Genomic DNA, 11,715 nt, shown 5'->3' on the forward strand with positions numbered 1-11,715 from the left:
GTTTTTGGGTGATTCAAAGAAATGGGAGAGAAAAGGAAACTTTTTTTAGCAAGGGATGTAAAGGTGGTGAAGTTCAACTAAGTGCCCTTATATATAGGGTAAACCCAGAAAAGATTTGGGAATGTTCGATCGAAGCAATTTCAGATCGAAGGGCTAAAATCAAATAGACAAAAAGGCAACAAAAAGGTGACAAGACAACTGTCACCATACTCGAAACTTGAATAGTGCCTATAGAAATTGGACACGTGTCCCATACTTGAGAGGGTAGGTGGGCACGTTCCTCATGATGGAAGTAGAAAAGCCTCTACTGTGTGTCAGACATAGGAGTGACGTCATACACAAGCAGAGGCATGGGCGGCAAATGTGGACATCATCCACAAGCAGAGGCATGGGCAGCAAATGTTGTACCTGAGAAAACACGAGCTAAAGTGTTTTGTTCGCGGTACAGTTGGAAAGCAATTAATAAAGGTTATTTAATCCTTAGAACGTTGTATAAGATGTAAGACCCGTATTCCGAGTAAAGCTCAGCTGAAATTAGGCATCAAGGAGAACGTTTGTACGAATCGATCTGATATCATGGAGGTCGCTTAGCACTTTCCTCAAATCGCCTAAGTCATATCTTGAGCATCTTGATGTTCAAATCATTGAAGCCTACCAACCTCTAGCTCAAATAGTGCATCCAGCTCGTTGTAAACCTTTGAAATGTGCAGGCTTGAATTCCTAAGGCTCAGAGGCGATACATGCATCAGTGACATATTGTAACTGATGTAAACCCTGCATGATAAACGTATAATATCAGACAACTGATGTCTTTTTTATATTTATTTGTACGTTTGGAGAGTTACTCAAACTTGTATGTTACTCATGTAAATAGTCACTGAAGTCTATCCGTTGAACCCCTATAAATAAAGGGGAAATGGACTGAAATCTTGTATGCCAAAACTCTGCAAAAATTGTCTTAAGCAATTTTCTCAGAGATTACCAAAGTAATACTACAGACTCATGGACTAGGTGAATTTTAATCATTGAACCACGTAAATTCTTGTGTTTTTATTTACGGTTTAAGATAAAGCCAAATTCCTCATTGTTGAACTTCTTAGTTCACTGTTGATGAAAAACCGTGTCAACAAAGAACAAGAACATAAATTTGTCAAGTTCATGAACAATAATAATATCAATGTTCAAAGATATATTAAAATTCAAACAACCAATCATACACCCAATCAGAATCTGAAATCTAAATACCCAAAATACAAACAATAATTACTCAAAATCATAGACAAAATCTGAAATCTAAATAAACAATACCCAGATCTGAAATCAATACCCAATGCCCAAATTGAAATCTAAATACACAATACCCAGATTTGTCAGCCCCTTTGTCCCATCTCCACCATTTTTTGTTGGCAAGCCAAGCCAGTCACAAGAAGAACACTAGAGCACCCACTCGATCTCATTTGAGCACCAGACCGCCTGCAAAGACCACCTACAAATACCACTTGTGAAGACCACTGGACCACCAGAGCACCGAGCACCCAACTGCGAAGAAGAAGAAGAAAAAAAATGTTATTTGATTTGGTTTTTTTTAGGTTTAATGATATTTAGTTTTAGTTTTTATTTTTTGTATTAAAATCATTTTTCAAAAGATTTTAATTAATTAAAATTATTTTTAATGAAGAAAAGTAATAATTTTTTGTTTAAAAATATTTTGAATTATACACGTGGTAGTGACGTGGCAATGCTACATCAGTGCCTAAAGTGTCAAATCAGCTTTTCGTTAGCCACATAGGATGTAAAGTAATAGATTTACGATAACTCAGTAACGTGAATAGTTCGAGGAGATTTTTTAACAATGTGAAAAAGTCAGAGGGCATTATCTGGCCGTGATAATAGTTTTGGGGCAAAAATCTTATATATTTTAAATATATATATTTATGTGCACTCTTTATTAGATTGGTGATTGGGTTCTAAAATTCGAATGGGGAATATTTTATTGGAAATCAACATATAGTAGCTAAAAAAAATGTATATTGAATTAAATTAGTTACTATATTTTTATGTTTTGTTTTGGTTTTATATTTTTCACTAACTACCACATAATTAGAAGAATACACCCAAATACATTATGAAAAACATATATCTTTCTTTTTTTCAATTAATCAAATTTATTTTTAGAAAAGAACACAATGTATAAGAAAGATATACAATATTAAGCATGTATAAGGAATACGTTTGATGTTCCAAATTATTATTTTAAAACATTTTTATAATAAAATTTTGTCTAAAACATAAATCGCTGAAGTTTATCAGCCTTAAAAACTGAAGTTAAAGTCTCTTTTTGCAATAGTGCTTTTAAATAATAATATTGAAATGTGTTTCATGTTATTATTATAATAAAATGTTTGAATTTTTTTATAAATTTTTAGAAAATATAAAAATAATATAAACAAGATTGAGAAAAATACATATTCGTCCTAAAATGTAAAACATTTTAAATATACAATGCTTAAAGCTAATTGCAAAAATATGCACCCCTCTCCTTTTCTTTTTCTTCTTCTTCCATGGTTGACCATTGTTAACCACCTTTAACATTGATATGTGCCACCTCGTCAGCCAATGAAACCCCCAACCACACTTACCGCCAGCCATCTCACTCGAAATTTGCACCACCACCATCTTCAAGCTTCAGTTTTGGCCAACTCCGATGTTCAAACAATGAGATCTTTGTGATGGTCAACTTAGCTCATTGAAGAAGAACAAAGCGTAGCCACCCAAGATCTTTATTTTTTTTTTTTTTAAAAATGGTTTGTATTATTTTTTGTAATCATTGGTTATAGATATAGTTGTTTTTAATTTCACTAATTTTTTTTATAAATGTTAGTTACAAAATTATATATTTTTAGTTAAGAGCCGGTCTACAAATGTTGTCTACAAAAATATTATTTTGTAACTAATTTTTATAAATGTCGTTCGTGAAAAAAATTGTCTAATGCAGGGTGGGCGGCGGGCACACTTGTCACTCTGTAATTTTGTACAGAAATGCAAGGGTTTGAACACTTGAGAGAAAAATGAAAATTGAAACCAGTGAAGAATGTAAAAGAGATTTGTAAAAATGAAGAGCTCAGCCTTATCACATTGAGACTATTGATATATATATATCATTGGTAGTGTAAAGAAGTTGTTACAATATAGTTACACAAGCTGTTAAGACAGCTATACAACTAAATTATATTACAAAATAGATTTACACTAAATGATCAAGTGTTGTCTAGCTCATCATATACAGTGTGCCTAATATCCCCCCTCAAGTGACACGGTGAAGCACTAAGTGTCAACTTGGAACTTAGAAAATTGAACTGTGGAATAGGCAAAGGCTTTGTGAATACGTATGCAATTTGATGAGATGGGTTGACATATCTAACATTCAAGAGATTGGCTATAACACGATCACGTACAAAATTAAGGTCAATTTCTGTGTTTCATACAGGCATGAAAGACCGGATTCGAAGCCAAAGAACCAGCTCCTAAATTGTCACACCATAGTATAGGACACTGAAACAATCGAACCTCAAGTTCAGATAGTAGTGATTGTAGCCAAATCAACTCAGTTGTTTCCAAGGACAAGGACCTGTACTATGCTTCAGTACTTGATCTGGACACAACTTGTTGTTTCTTTGAACACCAACTAATTAAATTTCCACCAAGAAACACATAGTAGCACGAAGTAGATCGATGATCATCAAGGCATCCTGCCCAATCAGCGTCAATGAAGCCTTGGAGATCAAGATGAGTGGAAGGTTTGAAGCAAATACCAAGTTCTTGAGTACCAACTAGATATCAAAGGACTCTTTTGCAGGCAACCCAGTGAGTAGTCGTGGGAGCCCTAAGAAATTGACTTAAACAACTTATAGCGAAAGCTATATCGGTTCTAGTCATGGTAAGGTACTGAAGTGCCCCAATGACACTACGATACATCTTAGGAACAGCTAGAGGAGTGCCAGAGCTGAGTGATAATTTGGAGTAGGAGCACATGGGAGTAAGTTGAGGCTTAGCATTTGAGAGATTGACCTTATGCAATAAATCTTTATTGTACTTTCTTAGACTAAGATATAATCCAGATGAGTCTCGAAAATCCTCAAAGCCCAAGAAGTATTGCACTGAACCAAGGACCTTAAGTGCAAACTGTAAATGCAAATCAGTAATAAGCATGTGAATCTAAGCTTTGTCTTCACCAGTGATGAGTATATCGTCAACATAGACTAGTACAATTAACAACTTGCCATGTTTTCTGGTGAAGAACAAACTAGTATCAGCCTTCGAATTTGTGAAACCCCACTCGAGAAAAAAGTTCTTGAGCTTGTCAAACCAGGATCTAGGGGCTTGTTTTAGTCCGTATAAAGCTTTGTTAAGCTTACATACATGGTGAGGAAACTCTTTACTGATGAAGCCCGAAGGTTGTTGCATAAACACGGATTCTTGCAAATCACCATTCAAGAACGCGTTGTTCACATCTACTTGTTGAATGTCCCAACCATAAGTAACAGCAAGAGTGAAAATTACTCTTATGGTACAAGGCTTAATAACTAGACTGTAGGTCTTAAAGAAATCCAAACTTGGGGTTTGTTGAAAGCCTTTTGCAACCAGTCGAGCCTTGTACCCATCCACACTCCCATCTAGATGACATTTGACGCGAAACACCCATTTGTTGTTCACAACAGCCATATCAGGTGAGAATGGCACCAGAGTCCAAGTATTGTTGTCTAGTAATGCTTGAAATTCAATTTGCATAGCTTGTTTCCAAGTTGGATTAGCAAGAGCGGACTTCACATTTAATGGTTCTAAATCAGTGTTACTAGCATTAGTAAGAAAAGCTTTAGGCTTAAACACACCATTTTTTGACCTGGTAACCATAGTATGAGTGTTTCGGGGTTGAGGAGGAAGAGGAAGGTCAGTGTGTTTATCATAAATGGGAACATAGGAAGGGATTGCATAAGAGAAAGAAGACTCCATAGACTGAATTGGAGTGGTGTTTGGAGTAGTTTGGTGGGAAACAGTGGGAAGGGATGGACTTGGGGAATTGTTTAGGAAATGCTTAGTAGAGGAAGGAATCGAAGGAGTTTGACTTGGAGAAGAGGAATTTGGTATAGAAGGAAAGGGAACTCTGTACGAGTTAACATCAACAAAGAAAGAAGTCGAGGCAGGAGACAAGTTTGATTGAGTGAAGATAGTGGAATATGGAAATTCACTTTCATTAAACGTGACACTCCTAGCTATATAGAGTCTACCACTCGGGTGCAAGCATTTATAACCATGATGAGTGAGACTATAGCCTAGAAAGAGGCATTTAGATGACTTGAAACTAACCTTATGAGGCTGGTAAGGTCGAAGTAGGGGAAAGTAGGAACATTTAAAAAATTTGAGAAGGTTATAGTCTGGTTTTAGCTTGAACAACTTTTCAAATGGAGAAACAAAATTCAAAGTGGGAGTGGGAAGTCGATTAATCAAGTAAGTTGTAGAGAGATAAGCTTCCCACCAATAATTTAGAGGCATATCTGCCTGAGCTAGGAGTGTTAAACCAATATCAACAACATGCATGTGTTTTCTCTCAACACGACCTTATTGTTGATGTGTGTGAGGACAAGAGTTTCTCCTAGTGATTCCTAAATCTTTCAAAAGATTATAAAGTGGCTGATACTCTAGACCAAGATCTATTTGAATGGACTTGAGTTTTGACTGAAAGTTTCTTTCAACATAAGCAAGAAATTGTTTAAAAAGAGTTTGGACTTCAAACTTAGCTTGCATAGGAAAAATCCAAACAAATCGAGTAAAATCATCAACAAAACTAAGATAGTATTTGTAACCATTTGTAGAGGGGTAAAAATAAGGACCCCACACATCAGAATAGATAAACTCAAATGGTGCAACAGTTTTTTTACTTGAGATTTTAAAGCTGAATTCATGGAGCTTTCCCATTTGACAAGCATTACAAAAAGCAACATTGTTGCTACTTACATTTGGAGAAACAACAGATAGAACTTTGGCTAGGACAGACTTGGAGGGGTGTCCAAGTTGACAGTGCCAAACAAAAGCTATCTTTGACTTATCATGTACAAGGCTACTGGAGGTTGGACAATTGAAAGAAGTTGGAATACAAGAGGAAAGTTTAGAGTTACAACTAGAAACAAAATTGGAATTTGGGGTGGAGACTTGAAGCTTGTACAGACCATCACTTAGGGAACCCCGAAGAAGTACTTGCCTCGTGCTCTTGTCCTTGATAAGACAGCAAACCGAGTCAAACTCAAGTACAACATTGTTATCTTTAGTAAACTCAAGACTAAAGAATGATTTGAAATGCTAGTATTAACTGAAGTAGAACCTATGTGAAGTATGGGCATAGGGGTACCATTACCAACAATTACTTTAGCTTTTCCTTTGTAATCCGCTTTGGTGTTGAGATTTTCAGTATCAGTGGTCATGTGATGCGTGGCCCCATTGTCCAAGAACCATGATCCAGGAGAGTCATCAGCAAGTGGAGATTTAGTGATGTAGGCCTAAGGGGATTCAGCTCCAGCCGAAGTGGAGGAAGAATTAGAGGTGGTTTGAGTACAATTGAAGGTGATATCATACCGATGATAACACTTGTGAACTGTATGACCAGCACGGCCACAAAGTTGGTAAACAGGCCTGTTTCTTCATCCTCCACGACCACCAGAGTTGGATCTACCACGACGGTTGGGTGCACGATTTCCACCACGTCCTGAACCTCTATAGCCACCACGAAAATTCATACTAGCAAAGTTGGCTTGAACATTCTCTAAAGCAATGCTAGTTTGTTGAATGATTCACATTTCTTGATTGTGAAGGCTAAATCGAAGTTCTTGGAGAGTGAGATTCTAAGCTCAATTGGTAAGATTTACTACCGTAGCTTCATACTCGAGTCCAAGACCTCCTAAGATGTAGAGACAAAGGTTGTCATCAGAAATTGGTTCCCCTGCTTCAATAAGAGCATCTGCATAATGCTTCAATTTTAGAATGTAATCATCAATGGAGATGGATCCTTTCTTGGTTGCTTGAAGAAAACCTTTGACTTACAGAATCTGAGACTTAGACTTCGTGGGAAAGAGTTGAGCAAGAAGATTCCAAATCTCAACGGATGAATGACAATGAATGATATGGCCAAGCATTGCCTCAGAGACAGAGTTCATTAACCAATGCATTAGAAACTGATCGAAGCGAAGCCATTGAAGATAAGCAGGGTTTAGAACGTTGCCTGCAATAAATTAAGGTGGAGATGGAGTGGTTCCAAGAACATAGCCGTCGAGATTGTAAGCACGAACAACTGCAAGCACAAGTGCTCTCCAGTATGAACAATTTGAGCGATCTAACTGTAGATTCAGCGGAAGAAGATTGTTGTTGGGGAGATTAGCAGGATCGATTGCTGGAGCTGGAGCAATGACCGGAGCTTGAGGTTGTGGTGGAGGCAGCGGTGGTGCATTGTCGCGAGGATGAGCAAAAGTTGACTGCACAGCTTGATATCCTTCATCAGCCATGGCAAGAAGAACTCTGATACCATGGAAGGGTTTGAACACTTGAGAGAAAAATGAAAATTGAAATCATAGAAGAATGTAAAAGAGATTTGTAAATATGAAGAGCTCAGCCTTATCACGTTGAGACTCTTGATATACATATCATTGGTAGTGTAAAGAAGTTGTTACAATATAGTTACACATGTTGTTAAGACAGCTATACAACAGAATTCTGTTACAAAACGGATTTATACTAAATGATCAAGTGTTGTCTAGCTCATCATATACAATGTGCCTGATAAGAGAGTTTATATTTTATAAGGAGGGGTGTTATACCCAAAATTTAGTATGCTCAAAGAACAAAATATTTGCTAGAAATTTTTCGTGCCTCCAAAAGTGCTTCAAGCAGTGTTTTTCGGGCCAAAAGCTAGATTACGATAGGCCAGCCTTATTTAGCGTGTAGATCTCTTGATAAGCTTCCATTTCATATTTTATGGGTCTCAAAGTTCAACTCGAGTCAAAAGTTACAAGCCTTCAAAGATGACTAACACACAAATGTTTGGTCAAGACACACCAGAAAAGTCTTGAGCCTGATCACGTGTCATTGAGCAGGAAGGCTGCTCACAAGGCACAAGGCACAAGGCACAAGGCAAGAAGTCCAACTCATTAATCTTCACATGAGAACTGTCTCACCGTAATAAAGGCTGAGAATGAAGTCAGGGGGCTTGAGATCAAACTTGACAAGATGAATGTTTGATAGGAACAACTCGAGAGAACACAATATCGCGAGAAAGAAATCGGGGGTCGAGAGTAAAAGTTTTTGTCAGGTCAACTCTGTAGCGAAGCCAAATTGGTCTAGCACAATTACGATGCACGTGAAAAGAAAGTAAATGTGCAGAGAAAGTGTTAGACTCGACCAGTACTACCTGATACAAGTCCTATCAGCCGACCATGACTGCGGTATAAAAGTATCTCTGCATTAAGGGTATTTTTGTAAATTACAAAGGTCTCTTCCCCTAAAATTAGGAGAGGCAAGTTTGATGGAAGGCTGACTGATTTGTCAAGTAGGAAAATCTCAAAGAGAAAATTAATAAAATTGACTCAGGACATAACTTATAAGAGCACTCTCATCTGCTGTTCTACTTCATCCTTTAAAATACTTCTCTAAATCACACATTTTTCTATTTTACTTCTAAGTTTTACATTTTACCATACATCAGATTCTCTATTTTTTTTTCTCTATATCATTTAAATATTATATTTTCAAATATTTTTTATTCATTTAAAATATTTTCTATAGCTATCAATAATATTTTTATATATTTTAATGTTTACAATATCTACCCATATGTAATATCACATAATTATATTATAATTTAAATTTATCCAAATTTATAAAATAAACTAAAATATCAATTATTCTAAAAAAAATTACAAATAAAAATTTTTATTATTCTCAAAATATATTTTAGGAGTTTTCATTGGAAATATTTAAATATAATATAATATTGTGAATATATTTTTGGAGAAAAATTAATAATATATTGAGTTGAAGGATTAATAGTATACTTTATATATAGCTTTTTACTGTAAATTTATCTAAAAAAATTTGTAAAATACCTCATCCAATAGACACTTATTTTTCTTAATTTGAGCTATCTTTTATAGTTTTTGACAATATAACTCACCGAATGTGAGTGTTGTAAGTCATTTCCTTTGGTTGAACCACTTCTTTTATTCATTTTCAATTTATTTGATCTTTACTAACCAGTCAGTCATAATTGCAACGGACAAGAAATTTGTGTCGGTAAAGAATATGTATTATGTTTTTTTTTACAAAGAGAAAAGTATAGGTATTTTTGTGAACTTTTCTGGACAAATGAAAGTGTTATTGTCTTATTAAAATAAATTTCGTTTAAAAATTAGTACAAAAATATTTTTATTAATTAGTGAAATATAAAAATATAATTAATATTATTTAGAATAGAAAGTGAGTTTTAAGCAGAATAAATAAAATGGTATGTTATTACCACGAACATCTGAAGAACAGTGATAAATAAGGCAGATGTGATTTTCTCTTTGTTGCCTTCCATTTTTCTTTTTTGTCTTTTGTCATGTCAACTGATTAGACAGAGGTACACCAGAAAAATGTATGTCATTTCAATAAAATATATAATATGTATACAGTAAATAAAAATAAAAAGTGCAAAATTAATAATAATAACAATGGCTGCAATATATACGGACTCAATTCACACTTGTAGGGAAAAAAAAACTACTCAATTATATATCACTTTCATTTGGATCAGCAATTATTTGGTTGAAATTGAAAGAAAAAAGAAAAAGAGAGACCTAAAAGTAACAGAAGATCTAATTTTGTTTGCAATTTCTGGCTTGACAAGACGGTGGAAGCGGCGGTGGAAGAAGAGTACGGCAGGATTGACAAAGGCACTGGCCATTGATGCAGCAGTTGGGGTAGCCTTGGCACACGCTGTTGCACTCTATCATTTTGGGGCAACGAAAGGCTCCTCTTGCTTCACCCCTTAATTCTTCTATAAATTATAATTAATTAACCATATATATATACACAATCATGTATCAGTCAAGTCAATAATTTAATGAGCTCATACTTTATTATTGAAACAAAAAAAATAATAAATATGGAAGAAATGAGGGACTATTTACTAGATGCTGCCATGACCAAGAAGATGACCAGAAAGGCTGACATAAGCGAGGGTTTCAGCTCCATTACTACTTACTCTCTTTTGATTAAGGATATTCCTCTGATGAGTTTTAATAATAAAGTGATCCGAGTTGGGTTCTGAATGTGATCGATCGGTTCACTTCTATTTCGTTTTCTTCTTTAGGAAATTGGCGGTTCGAAGTCGGCGTTTCCTATTTTATCTTTATCTTAATATATTATTTATTCTTTTTACCCCCTTTTTCAGTTTCTCTCGCTCCTCCTTATCTTTATCTTTATCTTATTTTAAATGTAAATATATTCTTGAATTACTGTAAAAATATATTGTATAGTATGATTTTTTTTATTTTTAATTATATTAGGTAGAAATTTAAATATTATCTATAATTTTAATACAAATTTATTATTTTTAATATATATATATAATAGAATGAATTATAATTCTATAGTATATATAAATATTTATATTAATAATCTTTACATATAACATATAAACACAATATTGATATAAATCTATATATATTTATATGGCTACATGACATATTGATGAATCTCGATTTAGTCAATGACATTAAGTCACTAAATACGATAAGAATTAATAAACTGAATGCAAGAACTAAAACGACACACATATTTTATAGTGGTTCGGCCCTAGAGATTGGTAATAACCTACGTCTACTTAGTGATTTTACGGATGTAATCTCTGAATCATGCGATCAGTGAACTAGGGTTTACTAAGTTTCACAAGCTCCAAAGTGGAATACAAAATCGTGTATAAAAGCACTAGTTTTCTCAGAATACAAATTATTGTGTATCCCTCAATGAATCCCACGAGCCCTATTTCTAGGATGTACATATGAGTCTATGGGTCGTCATTAACTTATACTACAAGCATATTTAAATAATAACATAAATAATGGTATTTACGTATAAAGATAATAAAATATCTTAGAAGTATCTAACTCATAACTGTATTTAAATTATGGCTTTGGTCCTACGAGCAGATCTGGTCATATATGTCAGCACATCAGCTTCCCTGTTACTTAGCATGTCCCTCGCGCCTATCGGGCAGCTTAATTTCCTGTTTGTTGGTCGACCAGACTTTCATCAATAAACAGTCACGTGCGGTTCATGTGCGCCTCGTTCGTGCCATGTCATCAAGAAAATATTTTTTAGTAAACATTTGCCTCCAATTTTATTTTAATGCGACCAACATTTAATAAACTTACTCAATCAACAATCTAGCTGACTTGTCACATCTTCCAGTACTTACTTTTTCGGAAGAAAAAAAAACAAGTAATCATCACCCTTTCGGTTCTCTAGACACATTTTGACGGTTATTGCGATTCCCCATGCTTCGAATCTCCATTCTCATCATTACCTTACATTAATGCTCCGATCAGTATAAATATATGCCCTCCCACTTCTTTTCATTTTTTACCCGAGCCTTCTCTCTCCTCAAGAACACTTAGAAAAACCTCCAAGAAA

The 11,715-nt window shown here is 34.8% G+C and overlaps 1 long non-coding RNA gene across 1 annotated transcript; it reads right to left on the bottom strand.

The window, feature by feature from the left end:
- Positions 1–9,737: 9,737 nt before the first annotated feature.
- LOC133821200 (uncharacterized) lies at positions 9,738–10,359 on the bottom strand. Its single transcript, XR_009887371.1, has 2 exons — positions 10,212–10,359; positions 9,738–10,078 (listed from the first exon to the last, which is right to left on the bottom strand). It is a non-coding gene; the product is annotated as an uncharacterized LOC133821200 (long non-coding RNA).
- Positions 10,360–11,715: the final 1,356 nt, after the last annotated feature.

Source organism: Humulus lupulus, chromosome 3, assembly GCF_963169125.1.
Source record: "Humulus lupulus chromosome 3, drHumLupu1.1, whole genome shotgun sequence".
Lineage (NCBI taxonomy): Eukaryota > Viridiplantae > Streptophyta > Magnoliopsida > Rosales > Cannabaceae > Humulus > Humulus lupulus.